The sequence below is a fragment of the Halichoerus grypus genome, chromosome 4 (assembly GCF_964656455.1).
Source record: "Halichoerus grypus chromosome 4, mHalGry1.hap1.1, whole genome shotgun sequence".
Lineage (NCBI taxonomy): Eukaryota > Metazoa > Chordata > Mammalia > Carnivora > Phocidae > Halichoerus > Halichoerus grypus.
In genome coordinates, this window is record NC_135715.1 from 156,070,739 (window position 1) to 156,095,201 (window position 24,463).

General features: G+C 38.9%; 1 protein-coding gene across 3 annotated transcripts in view; it reads right to left on the reverse strand.

Moving 5' to 3' along the window:
• The window catches only part of HECW2 (HECT, C2 and WW domain containing E3 ubiquitin protein ligase 2), a 360,698-nt gene that overhangs the window by 317,020 nt on the left and 19,215 nt on the right, over positions 1 to 24,463 (reverse strand). The window lies entirely within an intron of this gene.

A 24,463-nucleotide genomic window follows, 5' to 3' on the forward strand; every position in this document is an offset into this window, starting at 1 on the left:
GCAATAGAAAGGGTAATTTGCTGGCCAGCACAGCAGCTCCAGATTTGTTTTAACAGCATAAAAAGTACCCTACACACTCTGCAATCCACAGAGAGGATACTGCAAAGGAGTTCTAAAGCACCACCCACATTATGTTTATAGGAGAGTCAGGGCTCCGATTCGGAATACCCTTCTATGGGGCAGTCACCTTGGAGGCCAGTTAATCAGACTTAGCCAGTGACCCACCATGCCTACTAATGAGTTTTGTTGTTTTCTTTAAAAATGACTTGTCTTGAGGCACCTGGGTGGCTCAGTCGGTTAAGTGTCTGACTCTTGATTTCTGCTCAGGTCATGATTTCAGGGTCATGAGATTGAGGCCGGAATCAGGCTCCACCCTCAGCAGGGAGTCGGCTTGAGATTCTCTCTCTCCCTCTCCTTCTGCCCCTCCCCACTCTCTAAAATAAATAATCTTTTTTAAAAAATGAATTGTCTTATTGAAAACTTTGAGTTTGTAAAACTATGCAAAGGTATCATGAGCCAACATGTTCTGACACTTTTGTTTTTGTTTGTATAAAATTTCCTCCCAGGTACCTTCATTTTTACATGAGAGACAATCCTGGTGATATGACAGAGAATAGAGGCCAGCTTGCAGGCTGCTCATCAAAACTTACCAGAAATAAAAGCTTAGCAACTTGCGTGGAAACCAGCTGTTGCCTCCATACCAAATCAGCCTGCTGCCATGGCAGTTTCCTTGGAGCTGAAACACTCTTTGAAGGTGAGAAAAAATATCTCTGAACAAAGAAAACAAGTCCTTCCAACAGTGAGAAGTGCTAGTCTGAAAAGGAAGAGTCTATTTAATTTCTTTAGTCCTAAAAGCAAGTAACTGTTACCCAAATGGCATGGAAGAGTGGCAGAAGTCCAGAAGTATCCTATACCTTTAAGCTGAGACTAAAGATGTGTTGGAAGAGAAATTCTGAACACTGCTGAGTTCTTGTCTGAGAAACTCAACTACTGTAGGACCCTGGGTAAATCACTGAACCTCTGAGGCTCATTTTACAAATGTGTCAAATGGGGATAATATTCCCTGCCATTTCTCCTCATAGGAGGTGGTAAAGTTTGAATGACAGAAAACACGGGAGAGCTTTTCAAAAAATATTAGTCAATAAACAAATATTTTTGATTGCTACTCTGTTATTCCTTTAAGGCTTTTAAAAATCAAAAGAGGAAGTAGTCGCTCTACCCATTAGTGACCTACTCATGAATCTTTTTTTTAAAGTTACTATGCTAGGGGCACCTGAGTGGCTCAGTTGGTTGAGCATCTGCTTTCGGCTCAGGTCATGATCTTAGGTCCTAGGATCAAGCCCCATGTTGGGCTCCCTGCTCAGCGGGGAGTCTGCTTCTCCCTCTCCCTCTGCCCTTCCCCCTGCTTGTGCTCTCTCATGCTCTCTCTGTGAAACAAATACATAAATAAAATCTTAAAAAAAAATAAAGTTACTATGCTAAAAGCAAGGTCCACAATAGCCAACTATGGAAAGAGCCAAGATGTCCATTCACGAATGAATGGATAAAAGAGGATGTGGTATATATACACAATGGAATACTACTCAGCCATCAGAGAAGATGAAATCTTACCATTTACATCGACATGGATGGAACTGGATGGTATTATGCTAAGCGAAATAAGTCAATCAGAGAAAGACAAGTATCATATGGTTTCACTCATACGAAGAATATAAGAAACAGTGCAGAGGATCATAGGGGAAGGGAGGGAAAAATGGAATGGGAAGAAATCAAAGAGGGAGACAAACCATGAGAGACTCTTAAGTATGGGAAAGAAACTGAGGGTTGCTGGAAGGGAGATGAGCAGGGGGATGGGGTAACTGGATGATGGGCATTAAGGAGGGCACGTGATATGATGAGCACTGGGTGTTATATGCAACTGATGAGTTACTAAACTCCACATCTGAAACTAATGATGTTCTATATGTTGGCTAATTGAATTTAAATTTAAAAAAAAAAGAAGAAAGTTACTACGCTAAAGAAATCTGTTAATGTCAATGAAATTGATCAGTACTTAGTAATCAAGTATAGGAGAGAAGATGTATTTGTGCCTAAAAAATCTAAACCTCAAATACTATCTTCTATCATACATTTTTCTGAAGCAAAGAATAGAAATCATATAAGGAAGCACAACATTTTTTTTTAAGATTTTATTTATTTATTTGAAAGAGAGAGGGAGAGAAGGAGAGAGAGCACAGAGGGAGAGGGAGAAGCAGACTCCCTGTGGAGCAGGGAGCCCGATGTGGGGCTTGATCCCAGGAGCCTGAGATCATGACCTGAGCTGAAGGCAGACGCTTAACCGACTGAGCCACCCAGGCGCCCGGAAGCACAACATTTTTAACCACTACACTTTCTCTATGGAATGATCATACAGTGAAATGACTGGTCACCCTATTTACATGACAGAGAATGTGAGTAGCAGGAACTAGAAAGAAAAACAAAACATGGAAATTTAACATTGTGGCAAGAGACTGTACATAAAACTATCCTCAGCTCATCTATGCTCTTCCGTCCATCAGTATCTTTATATTAAAAATTCTCTTACCAACCTCCTCTAACCCAACCTTCACTTACCCAACCACCGCAAAGAGGCAATGCTCTTCAGTCCCTCCACAAACCATAAGGCAAGGTGCCCATTGAACCCCCAGGGAGGCGACCTCCAGGCTGCCTGTGCACCTGTGTTCCCATTAGCTGAGTCATGTGCCCCCAAAGCCAGTGGTGTTGGATTCCAGACCAGTTTATGCCAGCTCTACTTGTTATTGTTAATTATATAATTGAATTAAATATTATGTAAACCCCAGAAATTTGAGAGCAAAAAGCAAGAGTGATCGTATCTATGGAAACCAAGATAAATGCTTTAGAAAGATCTGGTAAAGGCAAGTAACTAAAAATATGTCTGTCAAATTAAGAATGAGTAAAGAATTGGAAAAAATCTTAAAATTCTAGGATTCTTCACTCAGGCTGCTTCACAAGAGTCTCTGGGTCCTTTCCCTAGAGAAGAGATTGAAATTGCCAAGCATGGAGGAGGCAGATTGATTGCAGTTTACACAAGAAAGTCCATGAGGAACTCCAATGAGCAGATACAGACTCAAAGAGAAGCCCGTCTTATATCCAAAGACAGGGAAGTGTGCACAGAGATTTCTTTAATCATCTTTTTATGGCTCTGTTTTAACTGACTCTTTATATTTAAAGACCCCCCATAATAAAACATTAGAAAAAAAAAAAAACTTTCTGCCATTTTTCCAAAAATTCAAGTCTCAGAAACCAGGGGGGAAAGACTCTTAAAAACAAACTCCTTCAAAAATTTGAAGATCTTTTTAGAAAAACATCCAACATCTTTCATAGTATCCAAAAAGAACTGCCTGAATAAGTAATGCAGTAAAGAGAGAGAGAGAGATTGTACCTCAGTGTTTATAAATACATAAAGAAATAGCAGGCCAAATTGAAAAAAACTTGAATGAAACACAAAGACAAAAATACAAGATAAGAGAAAGCATAGTAAACAAGGAAGAACAAGAGGAAGGCATGAAACTAAAACCACACTGGACATTTGGTGAAATGAAAAACAAATGTGAGAAAATTAAGCCGCGGTTAAAATGTGGGTTTTGGGGCGCCTACGTGGCTCAGTCAGTTGAGCGGCTGCCTTCAGCTCAGGTCATGATCCCAGAATCCTGGGATCGAGCCCCACGTCTGGCTCCCTACTCAGCGGAGAGCCTGCTTCTCCCTCTCCCTCTGCCTGCCACTCTGCCTACTTGTGTTCTCTATCTCTCTGTCAAACAAATAAATAAAAGCTTTAAAAAAAAAAAATGTGGGTTTTGAAAAACTACCTCCTGACATGAGAAACTGCGCACAACGTGATTTTTAGGTATTTTCTTTCATCCACAATTTTAGGAAAAGTAATATAGACACAGGGTACAACACTCAGAGACACCAAATGAGTAAATATTGAAAAGCAAGTCTCCCTCACATCCTTTGCCTTCAGCCACCCATTTGTCCCCAGAGGCAACTACTACAACCAGCTTCTGTTTCCTTCTAGGGACAGTGCATGCACACAAGCGTGGATGTATGTAAATAATAATATAATTTTAAGCACAAAACTCAGGACAAATACAGATATTTCTAATAAATCTATGTATAGTTCTTCAGAAAATCTCAGTCCACTGTTGCAGAACTACATCGAAATTCCACAGGTACCATTTTTGGGAAATGAATTCCATCCAAAGTCATATTTTCACAGCATAAAAATAGGAATGGGAAAAATAATAGTGCTCCTTCTCAAAGAGCAAGTCAAATCAGAGGTCTCTAGAGAGTATTTCTGTTAAAAACAAAGCTGGCTAGATGACAGGTTTGATCTGTTACGGCAATTCACGTCTTCCTGTTGCCATGCCCTTTTTAAAAACTGGCATACCATACATACAATGTGGTAATCGGTGTGGGAATTCAAAAGAAAAACGCAAGCAGAAACAGCAAGGGAGAGGAGACCTCCACGGGTCTCATACCTCAGGCTTTTCTTGTCCAAGTCCGAACGCTGCATCACCGTCCACAAGGCTTTGGAATCTGATTAGTTGTCATGTTCAGAGTAGATCCTTCTCTTGGACAAACTCACCATACTGTAACTCATAAGATCTACATGTGTGCGTGTGTGGGTGTATGTACATGTAAACACATACACTTACAGAATGCTGAAGTATTCATGTACAGGGAGAACTCCGTCAAGGAGCCTTCAACACTCAACACAGAGGCAAGTGCATTTTCTTTCTGTGGGCACAGCACATGAAAACCAAATAACAGAACTACAGAAGAACTGTCATTTCTGCCTATCCAAATGCATTCCTCTTTATTCTGATTACAGACTTTTACTTCTGAGAACTTTTCATTCCCCATTAGCAGAACCTATGTTTAGATGGTTGGGTGGGCACATGTCCCAGGAGTGGCCGGTCCCTGGGCTAAAACAATCCCCATAGTTGGCAGGATGGTTAAACTGTGAGAATATGAGCAGGGAGATTCAGAAAGCCCCCTCAAGAAGAGAGAGCTTTGACTGAAAATGAAGCCAAAGGGGTGAGCGGAACCAAGAGATGGAGAGAGACATTGCCTGACAATACCTTTTAACACTGAAGTCAAGCCATACCTGAGACCAGGATCCGCACTGAACTTTTCATTTATGAGAAACAATAAACTCCTTTCTTAACCCACTTTGAGGTGGGATTCTATCTCTTGCAAACAAAAATAAGTCCTGATTAATGTATAAGTATTTTCACAGAGAAAACGGAATTGGACTAATGAAGGTTTATAATATGATTTGAATGTTTCATCAACATTAAAGTAGCTTAATGCATCCAAATCCACACCAGGGCAAGCCAGGGCTCTTCCTTGGGCATCCTTCTGTCCTTCAACATCTGACTGACCCCACTTGCACTGACACATTCTCTCTTAAACCATGCTCATATGTTCAGTCTGCCTGGCAAGCCCATAGTCATTCTGTCTCTGCTCCATTTAACTAACTCTCAGAGGGCAAATCACATATCCCTTGTTCCCAAGTTCTTAGGGGATGCATCACTGGATCCCAAGTACTGAGAGTAATGGAAAATCACTTAATAGATTATTAAATTCTATGGCACCCACGAGAACTCACAACTCATCCAAATTAAATGCTATAAATTTCTTCCAGTGAATTCTAGCATCAAAAAATCATTTATTGTAACAAAATGACATACTCAATGGTTTCCAACTATGAGAATATATCAATGATATTTTCAATTAAGGTGAACACATAGTGCTGATACTTTAAGGTGGGTTCTCCAAACCCATATTATTTTGATTATAAGGCGTTATTTATGCTCACCCCAATTCATAGGACAAGACAAAAGTATACACCTTTATAAGTTAAGCTCCTATTAGAGCTACCTGTTAGGCAAATAATGGCTGCAGTGTATTACTTTTCTTCCTCCTTTCAGGCACAAATCCTGTCTGAGGTTAGATTCTTGAGTGCCTCCCTCCAGCGCCACTTCCCAGCTCCTTGTCCCAATTAACCCACGCCGTAGAGAGGTGCAAACAGTTTCTCTTCAAGCTATTGTCATCATTTGCTTTTGTGTCTCTCCCACTAGACTCAGCTCTCTGGATGACTTGATCACTAGTCTAGCACGGTGTCTGGCTGACACCCTATAAACATTAGTTGTGTGGATTTAATTAACTACTTGTCAGCAATTTACCAGAATATCTGGTCTGTGACCTTTATGTCACTGTGCGGTTTCAAGCATCAAGGAAAGTACTAGGGAGGAGTCTTACAAACTTGACATCTGCCCTCCCTTCAAGAACAAAGGGTCCAGAAACAGTTTCTTGCGGACAAGTTTTCAACCTCTGTAAAGTATATCCTGCAACCCTGGCTATGGCTATCAGGCCCAGTGGTGTCTAACCTAAAAAGGTGTCAGATCTCAGACTGGACATGAGGCAGACCACTGGCCTTAACGTGGCCAGCCATGACAGTTCAACCCCAGGAGGGACAAAGTGTACTGAACAGTGATGAAGCCACTCGGTAAGATCCTTTCTCAGAGTGTGTGAATGCAACTCTGACAGAGAAAGACGTCAGAGAGCAGCACAGAAAAAAATCAAGAGAAAGTAAAAACTGAAACTCTAAAGCAGGTGAAGCCAAGAATAACCCAAAGCTAGGAGGCCTTAGAGGGAAGGAAGTGTATAAGACCACAGAGAAAGACTGGAAAGAGAAGGCACAGCAAGAAGCTGAGACGAGTATCAGAAATTACTTTGGCCACTGTAATGTGGTCTCAAATTTCTTTCACAATAGCATGAGGTCAGTGGATCAAAAGGCCACATTAAGAGACAGCACTCTAAGTTTTCCAGTTATCTTTACCTCAACTAAGGAGCTGAGGTTGTAATGATCAAAATGGACATTAGACATAGGCTTTTATTGTTGAAATCTAAGATGTTCAAGATTTGTGATTTGGCAGGGGCACCTGGGTGGCTCAGTCATTAAGCGTTTGCCTTTGGCTCAGGTCATGACCCCGGGGTCCTGGGATCGAGCCCCACGTCGGGCTCCCTGCTCGGCGGGAAGCCTGCTTCCCCCTCTCCCACTCCCCCTGCTTGTGTTCCCTCTCTCACTGTGCCTCTTTGTCAAATAAATAAAATCTTTAAAAAAAAAAGATTTGTGAGTTGGCAAGAAAATCTTCAGGGGTACCCCATCCTTTCATGAAGGGGTATGATCTAGCATGTTCCCCAGGCTGCTCTCAGGAACAGGCCCCATGCTGGATTCTGTACTCAGGCACAGTTTATTTGGATGAGCTTGGCTGTCCAATGCCAACACGAAGTTTAACTGAATGCTGCCTCCACAACATTGCCATGTTTGCCTCAAGTGAATCTCTTAAGCAAAGCAAGGAACATCCAAAAGGGCAGAAATATAGACTTTATTAAACTTATAAAATAAGTTGTGGGTATATTTTTATGCCCTTTTACAAATGCACATTTGGCTTTCATATCTAGGGGAGGGGAGTTGATGGGAGACCCAGAGCCCTCACCTTCCTCTAACTCCTGGGGTGTGTTCTTTGGGGCTTTAGACTCGGGTGCTATTACACAGAAACCAAAAAGAAAAGTGGCTTGACCAAGGACCATATTTATGTCTTAATATCTAACAGTCCAGAGGTAAACCAGTCCATGCAGGAAAAACTTCCACTTCTAATTCCAGACGGCTATTTCAAGTCTCACCATCCCCTAGTCAGCAGGAAGGCAGAGAGAGCAATGGAGGGCCCACCCTTTCCCCACTGGCTCGATTTTACCCCATGATCATGCCTAGCTTCAAGGGCAGCAAGGTAAATAATCTCTCAGCTAGCAAGCAAAGGACAAATGAGTGAAATTTATACCATCATACATCATTTAGGGGCCTCCTGCTCTGTGCAGCTCCCATCACTTGAGGAAACTTGAGTGAGATCTATTCTTCACAGTATGGATGAGTCTAATACAGCAAATCAACTCACTGCTTAAATAATACCAATAAGATGGGTGGGGGGATGGGGTAACTGGGTGATGGGCATTAAGGAGGACACCAGATACAATGAGCAGTGAGTGTTATATGCAACTGATGAATCACTAAATTCTACACCTGAAACCAATAATACACTATATGTTAACTAAATTGAATTTAAATAAAAATTTTTAAAAAATAATAATAATGCCAATACCAAATCCACCATGAAGTCACTACAGAAAACAGACAAATGTTTACAAAAAGAGAAAAGAAAAAACTTAGTAAAGGCCCTGAAATATTAGATAACTATTATATTAAGCAAAATCTGGATGACCTGAGAATAAAAGAGGGTTCCTAACCTTCTTCAATCACCTTAATGAGAGATACCTGAATCACATGGGAACATAACTCTCCTTGCTCCACACTGAAAGACCCCAAACAGGTCAGTGTAATTAGTAAAGCCACTGGTTAAAAAATAAAATCTTTATCAGTCTTACAAATTGCACTACTTTGTTTGAGTTGCCATAACAAATACCACAAACTGGGTGGCATAAAAACAGAACTTTATTGTCTCACAGGGCTGAAAGCAAGTCCACAATCCAGATGTCAGCAGGGTTGGTTCCTCATGAGGTCTATGAGGAAAGGATCATTCTAGGCCTCTTACCTTGGCTTGTAGATGGCCATAGTCTTACGTCTCTTCACAATGTCTTCCCTCTGTGTGTGGCTCAGCATTGAAATTTCAACTTTTTATAAGGACACGTGTATGAGTGCCCACCTAATCACCTCATTTTAACTTGATTATCTCTGTAAAAACCCCATCTCAAAGTAAATTCACCTTCTGAGGTACTTGTGGTTAGACTTCAACATATGAATTTGCTGGGGGCGGGGAGGAATGGGGCACACAATTCAACCCCTAACACAAACTCAGAAGCCCTGTAAAGCTGAGACCAAAGATTGCATATTCACTACATTCATTATAACCTTTTTTTTTTTTTAAAGATTTTTTATTTATTTATTTGAGACAGAGAGAATGAGAGAGAGAGAGAGCACATGAGAGGGGGGAGGGTCAGAGGGAGAAGCAGGCTCCCTGCCGAGCAGGGAGCCCAATGCGGGACTCGATCCAGGGACTCCAGGATCATGACCTGAGCCGAAGGCAGTCGCTTAACCAACTGAGCCACCCAGGCGCCCTCATTATAACCTTTTTAAAGCCTTTCTATTGGAAAATATAACAGATACAGAAAATGCATAAGACCTAAATATACAATGTAATAAATAATTATAAAATAAGCATCTGCATAACTGCCATTTGGGTCCAAAAAATTTGAGCATTGTCAAGCCCCGTAGGCCTCTTCCGGATCACAAATCTCTCCTTCTTCCAGAAGGTATAATATCATTACTCTTAGGAAAATGGCTTCCTTCCTTTCCTACATAGTCTTACCATTTCTGAATACATCCCAAAACAACATAGTTTGGTTTTACCTATTTTTGAACTGCCTATGAATAGAGTTATATTGTCATATATCATTTGGGGTCTTCTATCCCTCAATATATTTGTAAGATTTATCCATAGATTTATATTTTTTAATGGTTCCAAACAATATGTCATTAACCTATATCCAATATTGTTGGTCAAAACTATATTTTCTCTGATATTTACCATTCTCGTTCTCCTTTAACATCCCCACAGCTTTCCGTGTCTACATCAAAGTCCTATCTGTATCTACAAACTACTCTAAAACTTATTCTTACAGTTTTTTTTCTTACAAAAAAAGCCTTTTGTGCTTAAAACTTCTATCTGTGTAGACAGATTATAAGAAAAGCAATTCTCTTCAGTGTTACCTCTGCAGACATTTTCCCAGAAAATACTCATAGCAAAGTATATTTACCAATCGACTTGATATGTTGCAGGCAATGCTGTAATATTCTAGGTTGAACTGACCCACAAGGCATTTCTCACAAGGTATGTGAACCACCAGGAAAAGGTGAGAGAGGGCACAACTCAGTGGTCTGAGGGGACAGTCATTTGCCAGGGTTTAGTTGACAGGTTTCACTGATGAGCAAAGCAACAGAGGCCCGCCCAATTCCTAGTTTCAACGGTAAGAGACTTGCTCCTTGGTCAGTTCTATTTGAGATTTGCTTAACTTAATGTCTCAGCACTCTGCCCTTGCCTGCCTGCTTACCTTTCAGTCTGCAGTCTCAGGCTGGACTCTGACACTGGTTTGGTTATTAACTCATCCACTTGTTAACGTCCCGGCCCTGAAGAGGCCAACTGACTTTCTAACCTTCGCTTGGTATTGTAAGCTTAGATCCTAATTCCTGTTTCTAAGTCTCCATGCAGACTTCATTCTTGATCCTGATAATCGATTGTATTTTCCAATCCCGACTTAAATTCAAGTTCTAACAGTGATGTGACCCCCCCCTACAAAATGAATCACAACTGGAAAGCTGGTTTTTTAATTTTTCTGTCACTCTAGATTTAGCTCTATGAAGTAGAGATGAGCTAAATAAAAAAGGAAATTAAGAAATTACTACAGACATGAAATTTTCACTAAAGGTCTTTAAATAATAAAATAGCTTCTCTTTTCAAATTTATTATCAATTTTTAGTCTCTATAAAGTTATTAGGAATAAAGGGAAAGCCACTCTTACTTCTAACACTCAGAGATAATCACTGTTAACATTTTGACACATATCCTTCCAGACTATTCTTTTCTATTCATAAATACATAGGTAAATAGACACAAAAATGAGATCATGTTATAATTTATATTATTTTGTGACTACCTTTATTGCCTTAAAAAAAAAAAAAAACCTATGTATAGCTTTTTATCCAATGAGGTCATTTGCAGAAATTTTAACTAAAAAATAACTAAGGCTACCTTTTTTTTTTTTAACTAAAGCTACATCTTAATTAAATTTTAGTTAAGGCCATTACAGGAATGTTTAAATCCTATAGTGAGACATAATTTAAAATAGCAAATATTCAACAACTAAATTGTGGAACATCTATGAGGTAGACTGCAATGCATCGTATTAAGAATGATGTTGTTGGGGGTGCCTGGGTGGCTCAGTAGGTTAAGCACCTGCCTTTGGCTCAGGTCATAATCCCAGGCTCCTAGGAGGGAGCCCCATGTCGGGCTCCCTGCAGGGAGCCTGCTTCCCTCTCCCTCTGCTGCTCCCCCTGCTTGTGCTCTCTCGCTCTCTGTCAAGTAAACAAATAAAATCTTTTTTTAAAATTTTAAAAATAAAAATTTAATTTAATTTAAAAATCTTTATAAAAAAAGAATGATGTTAAAAAGTACATTTTTATATGGAAAAGTGCAGGCTAAAAACAGTATGCACAGACGATTGCTTTTTAAATTAGTGTGAATATCTGTATGCATACATATATATAGAAAAACACTGCCACGAAGACTGGTGATGTCATGGAGAATTTGTTTCCTTCAATTTGCTTAACTGTATTTCCAATGAACACATACTACAATCATTTAATAAAAGCTATACAATGTTGAAAAAAATACAAAGACCATCTTCTGGCAAAATTTTTTCTTTATATCATCACTTTTAATGGCAAAATAGAATTCCATTGCAAGAATGTACCATAATTTATTAGGCATCTATTTAAATAATATTTTCCATGAAGGTATATGTTTGATGAATGAGAACATTCCATTCTGATCTTCTGTCCTGGTAATTTGTTATAGTTTAAGACCAAATACAGTCAACTACAACAAGATGCTAAAGAAACCTTAGTTACACCCCAAAAGATTAATGACAGAAAAGAATTTCTAATAATATCAATAAAGATTTTAAATCTTTCATGCCTCATCGCTGGCTTGTAAGCAAGACAGTGCTAAACAGTCAAACTTCTGATTAGGATAAAATCTAAGAATTTGTCTTCTTGCCCAGTATTTTTACTGCCATCATCTCCATAAGCAACTAGGAAATTCAGTGAAATCCAAATGTTCCTCCCATCTCCATCACAACAGACCAAGTAAACAGCTCTATCTGCCTAATATGTTAGGAAAGAGCCAGAGAAACGCAACACCTCAGGGACCAAAAAAAAAAAAAGTTTCACAATGAAAACAACTAAGAAACACGCCCACCTCATTTTATTAGGAAGAAACACAATAACTCTTACAGCCAAGGACGGGGCAGGAGTTAAGAAAAATAGTAATTAGATACTATTTTTCACAAGCATTTGTATGAGATCTTAAAAGAACAAAAAATTTCAAGCTATACAAAGTGGCAGACTATAGAAAACACAACTATTTTGAATCACTCCACCCTAGGAAATGGAAAGACTAATATTTGTAGACACCACCAGGCAGAAGTTGGCTTCTGTTTACCGCTAAAACTCTCTTCCAGATGATAACTCAGAACAAATGCTTGAATTTAATACGCTTCTTTACATATGTGTAATTTCTCCCCACAAGATATAAAGATTTATAGCTCTACAATACTATAGTTTCAAGATATCTAAATACAGTGTCTGATAACTTTGTTTAAATGGTAAACATGATTATAAATTTCTTTTAAACTCAGATGTATAATAACTACTCCCTGATTTGTAAGAGAATCAACATGAATTGAAAATTACAGTAAATGTTGAGGGAATGTAATTTACTTAATCATACATTCTTTTCATGGGCCTCTACAATCCGACTTCAGGATCCAAATCTTGCCAAAAATGCTCTTTTCCACGGTCATCAGTGACTTCCTTCATACCATATGCAATACTTCTCATTCCTGAATTTTCTTTTCCTAGCATTTCTTACTGTTGAGTATTGCTCTTTCTTAACATTCTCTACTCTCCAGCTTTTATAAAAATATACAATCCTGAATCACTTCTCCCCCTCTCTTCCCAATCTCCATTGTTAAGTCAAACATTACCTAGAGCCCAATACAAGATGGACACAACACAATGTCCTATAGATAATGAAGGATCAAGATATGCCTGGTCCTTAAGGAGAGAGATGCAGGAAACCAATATTTCAGGCCAAAATGATAAGAATTATAATGACCAAGTTGGTGTAAGACTGTCAGTGAGAGATATTTTAAGTTTTAATCAGAATTGAAGATTTATGGTCAAAGAAGGCTTCCTGGAGGATGAGATGCTGACCAACCACGTTTGTGCCAGACACTTTTATATTTCCCAAAGTAGTCCTCAGGCCCTCAGCTGCCTGGAAATACTTCTAGATTTTCCCTAGGCAGCTCTCTTGTCCACTTCCATGACAACTATTTCTTACTTTCTCCACTCTAAAAACTTTCAGACAGCCTCTGTTTGCCTCATTCACAGTAGATGACCTAAACTTCAACTTCAGAGAAAACAGAAATACAGTCCATCAGCAGAAAAGTCTTACTATTACAAGGTGAAACACAGAGTACAGAGGATGGTACAAAAGTTGTTTTATAGTTCCCTAAATCCCAGTTCCTAACATGATCACTTTGGGAGGCACAGGGAAGTCCTTCCCCTCTTCTGTTTCCCTGTGCTCCTCAAGTGTCTTCACTCCTATCCAGAGCCCCAGGCTCACCCTCCTCTTCCTCTGCTATGACTCAGAATCTTCATCATTTGGTTGCACTGGATTTTCCTTTGGTGGAGCAAGGTAGAGACCAGCATGGCAGTGAAGGAAGATCCTTTCTCTTCAGAGAACCAGGAGAAACGAACTTCTAGATCCAGCCTGAGAATGAAGTCTCTAGGACCCTCCCAACATAAACCTAGATCCAAAAACACCTCCAAATCTCCATCCTACTCTACCAAAGCTGTTCCCATTAACCTAACCTGGTCAAGCCCCAGAAGAAAAATGGCTTTTCTCCAAAGCCCAGAAAGACTGGGTACGGTGGGCCCAAAGGGAAAAAAATCCAATCCTTTCTCACAAGCTGTTATGTTTTACTACAGCTGCTTTCTAGGAATTAAATTTAGATACACCGGAAGCTAACAACTGTTTTTGCAAATTGTTAGAAAATGTATTTCACGTGCAAACAACAGTTTTCCAAAACTATTCAAATTCTTTTGTTCAAATTCTTCTCACAGTATGGATTACATGCAGTAATTCTACTATACCTGCAAGAGATTTTAGAATCCAGTTAATTGAAGTTGTGGGTTAGCCAATAAAAGTCAAAAACTTAAGTCTATTACTCCCCTATAACCTGAAGACACTTAGACTCTTTCAAGTTCATTCATTTCTTCAGCAAATATGTGTAAAGCATCTATCACATGCCCAATACAGCACTAGGCTCTGAGCACACAGTGGAGAATAAAACAAATATGTCCACTGCTTAAAGACTATTGAGGAGACAGACAAAAAACAAGTAAACAAGTAAATAGAGCATTACAAATGGTAATAGGTGTTTGTATTACATCCTGCAACATAATTATACTCCCAGGCATTACTCGATTGCCATCGGAGTGAAGCAGTGACCAAGACAACATGGTAGAAAATTGCACCAAATTGTTGGTCTAAGGGACATAATGCATTTAAACTCTGATTTGCAAAGCAACTGTCTGGAGAGGACTTCAGGCTGATGACTCACTGGACCAAAGGAGACTCTTACTGACCTTTACATTTAATCAAATTGATGCCCAATGGACTGCGTAAGTTTTTCACCAGAGACAGCGTTACCTTGAGCCATCAACAATATTCAACCCACACAAGCCTCAAAACACATTTATATGCTAGTGTCATTTCCACATAACCAATAAAATCTCTTCAGTCAGTAACCTCAGTATCTCACTCAAATCACCCAGCCCCAAGTGCCACAGAAGACAAGAAGCTATTCACCTAGAAGGGTATCTATCTCCCAGGCATCTCAGATGTGGGTGGAGAGGGTTTTTGTTTTTAAGATTTCTGAATTACAGTGGCAGAAAACAAGCAACTCCCGATTTACACGCATTGGCTCATTGACTTCTCAGTGACATTTTTGAGGTGCTGGAAATTAGGAGAAACATCTCCTAACCCTCACTTGAAGCCCTGAGACCTAAATCGAAGAAAGAGGGGGGTAGTCAGGTGGGAGAATTCCATCCTACCAAAAAATATCTGTGCTTCCCCACCCCTCCCTGCCCAGATCTGGGCTTTGCACAAAAGGAAAGCAAACTACTCCCTCGTGCTGCTTTCTAAAGCAGCAGGGAGCTGCCCCCCATCTGCCAATACTTCTTTTCTTGTACCAGTTCCACTTTAATTCCCACCAACTACATTTCCTAGCATGCAGTGCACCAATAAGAAGTCAATCGTTGGAGGTTAGCCTAGAAGAACAAAAAGCAATAAATTCTGTGGTGTGCAAAACTGCTGGCTTGGAAATTACTTGTAGGTTTTTCAGATCATCCAGGAATAAATTCTCACCTTTATAAAAAAATAACAAGGACAAGACATCAGGAAATCTCTGCTTTAGACAACAGATCCATAAACGATAAAGACCACAGTAACACAATGCACAGCACTTAGCCCTCTAGCTTAAAAGGCCAAAGGAGGATTACAAAACATACGACAGAGCCCAGAATAAGTACACCAAGAATAAAGATAAGTACGTCCTACATTAAGAATGAACAGATTTCCCCTCGTGTAGGACTAAGCAAAGAAAAAAATGTCAATATGGATCCTATCAAAACATCTCACTGCATAAAAAACACGAGTTATATGTAAAATGTTATTCGATAAGAGTTCAGTTTGGATCAATGGAAAAAGGAAGGACTAGATAATAAAATAACAATAAAAATCACATTTCATGGCCTTCTTCATGAAAAATAATTCCACATACCGCAACCATTCAAAGACGATTAATAATTCACTGAAGCCCTTTTCACCACAAGTTAATGTTACTGCTTTACGCGTATCTTCTCTTTTTCCTGACTCTGACTGCATGTTGGCATATCCTCTGTGTAAAATGGAATATTCTCAGTTTTCTGGACATGTAATCCCTCCTGGCTATGATCCAGCCGATGAATCTGCCAGGCTGAAAACACTGTGCCTTTGAAGGCCAAGGACTGCCATACAGTGATGATAACAAAAGATGATGCTTACCTGGCAAAGAATCACTTGGAAATACATTTGATGGACAAAACTATCAGAAGCTACTTAAATCCCTATTTAGTTTACCTGGAGCAGCCATTAAAAAAAACTGGTAAGGAATTATTTAATATACCAAATGTATATGGTAATGTGTACTTAATATTCAGTGGGTACCCACTCTGTGTCAGGCACAGTATTGGGCTATTAATATATCATCTCATTATGATGGGCCTCACAACAACCCCGAAAGAAATCAATTAAACTTATTCTTACAAGTATGTAACTCAAAAATCAGAGGTTAAAAAACTGCTACTAAGTCACAAAACTAACAAGCAGAAGAGTTGGGATTCAAACCCATATCCAGCTAATTCCAAATGCAATCCTCTTTTTCACGCCACCGTACTGCCGCCCTCTGTCCACTCATTACCTGCAGTTCCTGGTGGACCTCCCACCTGAGTGACCCAGGAAGATGTCGCTGCAGTTGGGCACTGGCTTAAGGCATTTGCTTCAACAGCACATTTATGAGCCTATCAGAGGCACATCTGACCCACCCATCCCTCAGAAATATCTAGAGATGTGAGAGACCCATGAGGGGAGGAGGCTCGATTTCTTCACCATCACCCCATCACCTCTAGATATAAGTGAAACATTTAGAAAGCTGGGAAAACCTGGGTTATGTCAAGCTGCCATCAACATTATCAAAGCCAATGCTAGGCTAATACGAACCATTGACACCTACTGTTCAGCTGAGTACTACACACAGGGCAATGCAGTAAATCAGCACCTCTGCCCCAACCCTCCAGCCTTGTGAAATAGAGTGGCCATCCTGCAAACAACAGAGGCAGCCGAAAGCCTCTCTATACAAATGGAAGCATGACTTCAAAATTTTAACCATTGGTATCAACAAAATACAAAGAATATATAAAGCAAGGAAAGGGAAGGAAGTAGTTGAGCACTCTAGCCTACGACTAGCAAAATAACTTAAAAATCACTTTTTAAAAAAATAGTATTCTTGTACCTTGGAAACATCTCTTTAAGTCTTCTTGGAAGGAACAATGTGGGAAGGTTAACATCTAACAACGATATTGTGCCAATATACATTTACAATACACATGTGAAATACTTTCACTCTAAAAGGATTTGCCTAAATATGCTATTTAGTATGGGCAAGTACTTCACAAAATGAGCCTTTATCACCCAACCAGCTATGTGCAGAAAGAGACAGACTTACAAAAATGATTTCCAGTGCTTCCCAAACCTAATTTGTATGTGAACCACCTGGAGATAGTGTTCAAATGCAGATTCTGATTCAATAGGCTAGAACAGAGCCGAAGATTCTGCTTTCCTAACAAGCAGCCAGGTGACCTTGATATGCAGAGACCAACCTTAGCAGCAAAGATCTCAGCCACTGTTTCTTCACTAATATGCCTGTGCTCCCCATACTGGCCCCAGGAAACTGAGCTTTACACGGATTATTTATTGTGCATTTATATTTTTGATAATCTAAAAAATATACATTTTACTAGCTCAATGACAAGACTTCTCTTTTGCAGAAAAAATTGACAGGCGCTTTCAGATAATTGGTTTTCTTTAGTCAGCTTTTCTCCAAACAGAGTATGCAGACATTTTTTTGGTGGGTACTCAAGAAGAATTTTCCATAAAAGAGGTCTAGGTCCATACAATGACTTCTCGATCAGTTTTACCTTATTCAGCAGCATAGCCAACATCCAGCTGCAGGAAAAGGACTGCCATCTGGGAATGGACCAAAGGTTAGGAGGAAGGGTGAATTCTGAAAATCAAAAGAATTTACTGATTTCCTGTCCTCCAAACCTCTGACATGGATTACTGAACAAGTGGTCTGTGAGAACTTAGGGGAGATAAAAAGAGGCATTCACTAGAAAACAGCATGGTTTCACTGAGAATTTGTTATGCCAAACCCTTTATTTCCTTTTTGACAAGCTTATAAGAACAGTGGATTACAACAATGCTTTAGACAGCATATCTAGATTTCAGGAAGGTACAAGTCTCTTAAAACAGTCTTGTGGCCAGGACAAGAGAAATGCAGCCTAAATAATAATGTGTTGAACAGATTCACAGGTGGTTAAACAGAAGATTCAAAGGCAGAGGGTGGATGAAATAATGTCAGTCTAGGAACAGACCCCTTCACAGTCCCCTTCCTTCCTCCCGCTGCCTGCCTGCCAATCCCTCCCAACCTTCAAATTAGAGACAACACAAATCATACGGACTGAAATTGAAATTCTTACACATACTTACATAAGAACTTTACAAAAGAGGGATTCAATTTCAGTATACTTCACAGCAACTTCTCTTGATAAGGCCCCAGTAATTAAAATTTAATGACTTGTCCCTGTGTAAGTTATTTAAACTGCTTTCAGTGGCGATTTCTGCGCTTAAGGCTTAGAAAGGCTGGTAACAGAGGAGGTAAAGCAGATGACAGAGAAGCAGTACGGGTTTTTCCAATTAAAATTTAGGAAAGATAATGGAAAATGAGCTCCAGTAAACACTGTATTTATAAAGTATATAGGAGGAAGGAGGAACAGAGCAAAGATGTGTGTGAGGAGGGCTATCCTGAAGCTTTTTTACCATCTTATGCCATCCACATGATTCTGCCTCTCTGGGATCAGAGAGAGTCCCAGGAGGCAGCATGCATGAGTCTTTATTCTGAATCATAAATCAGAAAAGGATTTTGAGAAACCAGAAACTGGCCTCTTGATATGTTTGTAATCTTCAAATTGCCAGTTATGCATATATCACGGACACTACACAGAACAGAGAACTTTCCATCAAACAACTGATGACAGAAGGAAATTAATTTGTATAAAATGTCTAAGATATCTTTATTTCTTTTATTATAAGATAAATATAACTTTATTTTAGCCACTTAAAAATATTTATTCTGAAAAGCACAGAAGTGCTCAAAAACTACAGAAGTCATGTATAAAAAGAACATAGGAGCTAGCCTGCAGTGGTGCCAGATTTAGGACAATTTGTGCATCAAAGTATAATATCAATAATTATAACATCTAATTTTTAAAATTTTGATATACCAGTATACATGCTTCTTTATTAATGCATTGAATAACAAGATTAATGCATTAAATAACATCAGGTCTCAGAACTATTATAATTTCAAGGTTATGGTAAATTTAGAAAATATTATGAGATAAATACAATGACTATAAGGTGATACAAATACATCTGAAATAGCTGATTTCTAGTTGTGATAAAGTGATGTGTACTGTGAGTACTGGTATGACCTGTTGCCTACTTTCATAATTTAAAGAAATGTTAAATTTTAGTTAGAAGTAGTGAAAATAAATGTAATTATTTTCCATTCAAGTTCCTGCATTTGGTTGTTCAGGCTCTTAAGTCTCTTATTCTACAACAGTCTTTTTTAAAGTTGTGGGATAATTTCAACATAAAATGTACATGAGATGATATTATTGAATTATGGTGAATTTTCATAGGTTTAACAATGATAATAAAAACCAGTAACAATAATACTGGGGTGGTGGGAGATCACGACCTGAGCTGAAATCAAGAGTTGGACGCTTAACCAACTGAGCCGCCTAGGTGCCCCAACATCTAATTTTAAAAATTCACAAATCCAAATTAATGGGGGAGATGAGGGAATTTCTTCTTGCAAAATGCCAGCTATTCGATGGAAAAGGAATGATAAAAGTAGAAAATAATCCCTTTGCAATCTCCAGGATAACTGATTCAGGCAAGAATCACCTATGAATACTAAAAGTTCTTGGGAAAAAATTATTAGGAAACAGAATATTCACCTAACCTCAAGCATCATCCCATGGATTACCTACTACTCATAAAAGGACAAATGTACTTGTATATGGGAAAGCTGTGGGGCCACCACTTAACCAAGTAACCCCATATCACCATCACCAACAGCAGGATGATCAGATCTCAGGTGACTCCTGGTGTGATGCTTAGGTAAGTTGTATCACCTCCACTGGCTTCTTGACAAAAATGCTAACCTGAACTAAACGTTGGGAAACAAGTAGACAAATTCAAAAGGGGGAACATTCTACAACCGGTCTAAACTCTTCAAAACAATCAATGTTATAAAACAAAACAAAAGGAAGAAACATGAGGATCAAATGCAATGCATGAAACATGACTGCATCCCGGATTTTTTTTTTTTAAGTTGTGGGATAATTTCAACATAAAATGTACATGAGATGATATTATTGAATTATGGTGAATTTTCGTAGGTTTAACAATGATGATAAAAACCAGTAACAATAATACTGGGGTGGTGGGAGACTGTTTACTCTCAGGAAACATGAAAGTATTTAGGGGTGCTGTGTAATGGTGTCTGCAACTTACTCCTTAAAAGTTCAGAAAAAAATCACTTCTCAGCCTTTTGGCTAAGATCAAGTGTAAAAATTCAGAAAAAAAAAAATATAGACATGTAGAGAGAGAATCCAAGGTGACAGAATGTTAACAATCGATATAAAGAGTATAAATGTGTTTTTCTTTGTATTTCAACTTTTTCACAGTAATTTTTCAAAATTAAAGGCTGAGGGAAAGAGGATACAAACTTTTTTTAATTTAAACACTCATTAATGTTTCTTTTCCCCTCAACCTTACTTTTCCCATAAAAGCTTACGTTCCTCAACCTCATACCTCCTACTACGGAAGTTTCCAGTACTAACTTACCCTTGGAGTTTGACAGCAATTACAGTTCTCTCTGAACAATGCATTCAGTATTCTAAATCTAGATAGATCATAATAGAAATATATTTAACAATAAAATGGAGCTTCAAAAGTTTGATGAGCAGGGTAGTAAGAAGATAATAGATGAAAAGCTAAGGGCTCATTTCTGTTTCTCTGCTTTCCATTGTTTCCAAGGCAAGTACTTCAACGATTTCTTCAGAGATACTTACAGAAACGCTTTGGTAAAATTCAAAACTGTCCTTAGCGCAACGCTCTCCACAAAGTGAATAATGAAGTCAAACCGAAGTGATTACAAAGCTGATAGCTGTGTAACCCCAGCCCCGTCTTCCCACAGGAGACACTTAAACAACTTGGGGTTGAGGGGTGCCAACCCCCACACAGTCGAAAACCCACATATAACTTTATAAGTCAAAACTATTACCAGGCTACTGTTGACTGGAAGTCGTACCAATTACATACTATTAGCCAATAACAGACCAATAACAGCTGATTAACACATATTTTGTATATTGTATTATATACTGTATTCTCTCAATAAAGTAAGCTAGAGAAAAGAGAATGTTATTAAGAAAATTATAGGGGTACCCCGGTGGCTCAGTCGGTTAAGCGTCTGCCTTTGGCTTAGGTCATGATCCCAGGATCCTGGGATCGAGCCCCACGTCAGGCTCCCTGTTCCTCGGAGAGCCTGCTTTCTCCCTCTCCCTCTGCCCTCTGCTCTGCCTACTTGTGCTCTCTCTCTGTCAAATAAATAAATAAAATCTTTTTAAAAAAAAGAAAGAAAGAAAATTATAAAGAAGAGAAAACCTCCAAAAAATTTTCAATTATATTTATGGAAAAAATGACCCGAGTAAGTGGACCCACACAATTCAGACCTATGCTGTTCGAGCGTCAGTTGTACATGTAAAGGTCATCCTAAAATCACTCACAAAATTAGCCGGCAGAGATCAAGAAGAAAAATATTACAAAAAGCTGCAGGTTAAGTCAATGAGAATCAACCTAAATTGGGGGAATGCTATCTAAAACTGATGATGACAAAGCAGATGGCACACATATCCCCTTCTGGCGCTTGGCCCAAGAAATAGCAAACCAAGGAAGAATTCTTATGCAACAAATGAACACACTTTAGAGATGCTAAATCAAAACAAAACTTAACCTATTCTTCACTTGTTTGTTTCTCATGTTCTTATCATTAAAGAGAGAAAGGGATGAATGCACAAATAGTTTTAAAGGTAAGCTTTGTCATAATTTTTTTTATTTGACAGAGAGAGAGAGAGAGAGAGAGAGAGAGTGTGTGTGTGTGTGTGTGTGTGTGTGTGTGTGTGTGTGGCAGAGAGAGGGAGAGGGAGAAGCAGGCTCCCTGCTGAGCAGAGAGTCAGCCTCGGGGCTTGATCCCAAGACCCTGGGATCATGACCTGAGCCGAAAGCAGACACTTAACCAGCTGAGCACCCAGGCGCCCCAGCTGTCATATTTAAAACATATTTCCAATGGAAGGACTGCTTGAACCAAATTAACATATGATCTCACAAAACTAATTAAAATCCCTGAATAAATGCCTAGCCTCTTTTTATCTTTTTTTTTTTTACCAAAAACTGACTTTTGCTAAGAATTGCTTTCAAAAAGGTTAATGAATGATCCTTAACAACTAACAGGATAAAATAAAAAAGGAACCCAAACTAAAGTTATCTTTCTTTATTCAAAAATAGTAACAATCGGCTATGAAAGATTAAAGATAATTTGTTTAAGGATTTCTTTTTAGCTACCAACAACACATAATATATAATACACTAAAATAGTCACGATACTATTATACTAGGAAAAGTAGGGATTACTTTCTGTACTTTCAAAATCAGGCAGTTTAAAATGCTAGTAAATTTTCTCCACATTGGTATATGTTAAAAATATCAATAAAAAAGAAGTTTTGGGTTTAAGTTAGTAAGAGGTTTTATAGTTTATTCGCCCTAGCCAAATATCAAGAAAGCAACTTTTAATTTTTATTTTTTTTAAAGATGTATTTATTTATTCGAGAGAGAGTGTGTGTGCATGAGCAGGAGGAGGGGCGGAGGGAGAGAGAGAGCAAAGCAGACTCCCCACTGAGCATGGAGCCCGCTGCACAGGGGCTTGATCTCAGGACCCCGAGATCATGACCTGAGCTGAAATCAAGACTCAGACACTTATGCGACTGAGACACCCAGGCGCCCTTCAAGAAAACAACTTTTAAAATTACAAAGGCATTTTAGAATTCTCACTTCTGCAGTAAATCCATATGTTAAGAATATCTTGCCAAATAAATGAATTGCTTCTAGCGATGACCCATTTTAAAAGAAAAATCTAACTAAAATTTTTGCAAGTGAAATTAAATTACTCTAATGGACTACTTACCTCAAAACCTACTTATGTGTTATCTACATTAAAACCATTCTAAAAAATAGCAAGAAATGCTCTTCCCTTAATAATACTTTTTCAAAAGTAAGCTAAAACAAAAAACCTAGATGTTACATTTCTATAAGATCTGTTGTCTCCATGTATTCAGTAAGTTTTACTGCTTTATTTTTTTTATAAAGATTTTATTTATTTGAGAGAGAATGAGATAGAGAGGGAGAATGAGAGGGGGGAGGATCAGAGGGAGAAGCAGACTCCCCGCTGAGCAGGGAGCCCGATGCGGGACTCGATCCCGGGACTCCAGGATCATGACCTGAGCCGAAGGCAGTCGCCTAACTAACTGAGCCACCCAAGCGCCCCTTTTACTGCTTTAAATAGTATAATTCTCTTGAAGTAAAATGAACACTGCTTAAGAGTTCTTTAAGCTTTAAAAAAACAATAAAGCAAGTTGCTCTTGTCATTAGAAACATCTTCATAATTAATATCTAATATTTATTGAGCATATTTTATATACCAAAAATGGAATAAATAATGTATTACCTTACCTATTCTTCAAAATAATCCTCTAAGGTAGATTATATTATTATCACCGTTTTAAAAGTAAGGAAACTAAATTCAGAAAAGTTAAGTAACTATGGCAGGTTGCTAGACATTGCCCAAAATCTACTCCCCATTCTTTCTTAGTAACAGAGTATCAGCTGGGCATATGGCCGCCCAGCCAGAGGATGCATCTGCCCGCCTCCATTCAGCTTCTGTGTGGTCATGAACTAAGTTCTCACCAATGGTTGTCACTGGTGAACGAGTTCTCAGAGTGAAGGTGATGCATGCACCTACCATGTTACATGCTTCTCTCCCTTCTTAGGCTAGAACACAAATGTGGAGCTGAGGCAGCTTCAACCATGCAGATGGTTGAACCCTAAGGGGTGGCAAAGCAACAAAATACAAGACTCGAGCAGCACTCAAAGGGCCTATCCATCCCAGACTACCCATCCAGCTGTGAAATAATAGAAAAAAAATACAAGGTAGTCTCTGATCCCTGTTCCTGACACAGGGCTTTCTGAAACCCTTGTAATTTCCTAGGTGACAGAAGTGTCTTTTGCTCTAATAAGGTGACTTGAGGTGGGGTCCTGGAATGACAGCAGGTTATTGGAAAGAACAAGCCATGGATTAGAAGTCTGGAATTTTCAGCCCTGTCTTCCATTCTCTTGAGAAGAGAGAAGGGCTGCAAATAGAGTTAATGATCTCTCTCGTGCCTACATGATGAAGCCTCCATAAAAATCCCAATAGCACAGGGTACAAAGAGATTCCAGGTGGGTGAACACATTCATGTCCTGGGAGGTGGTGCACC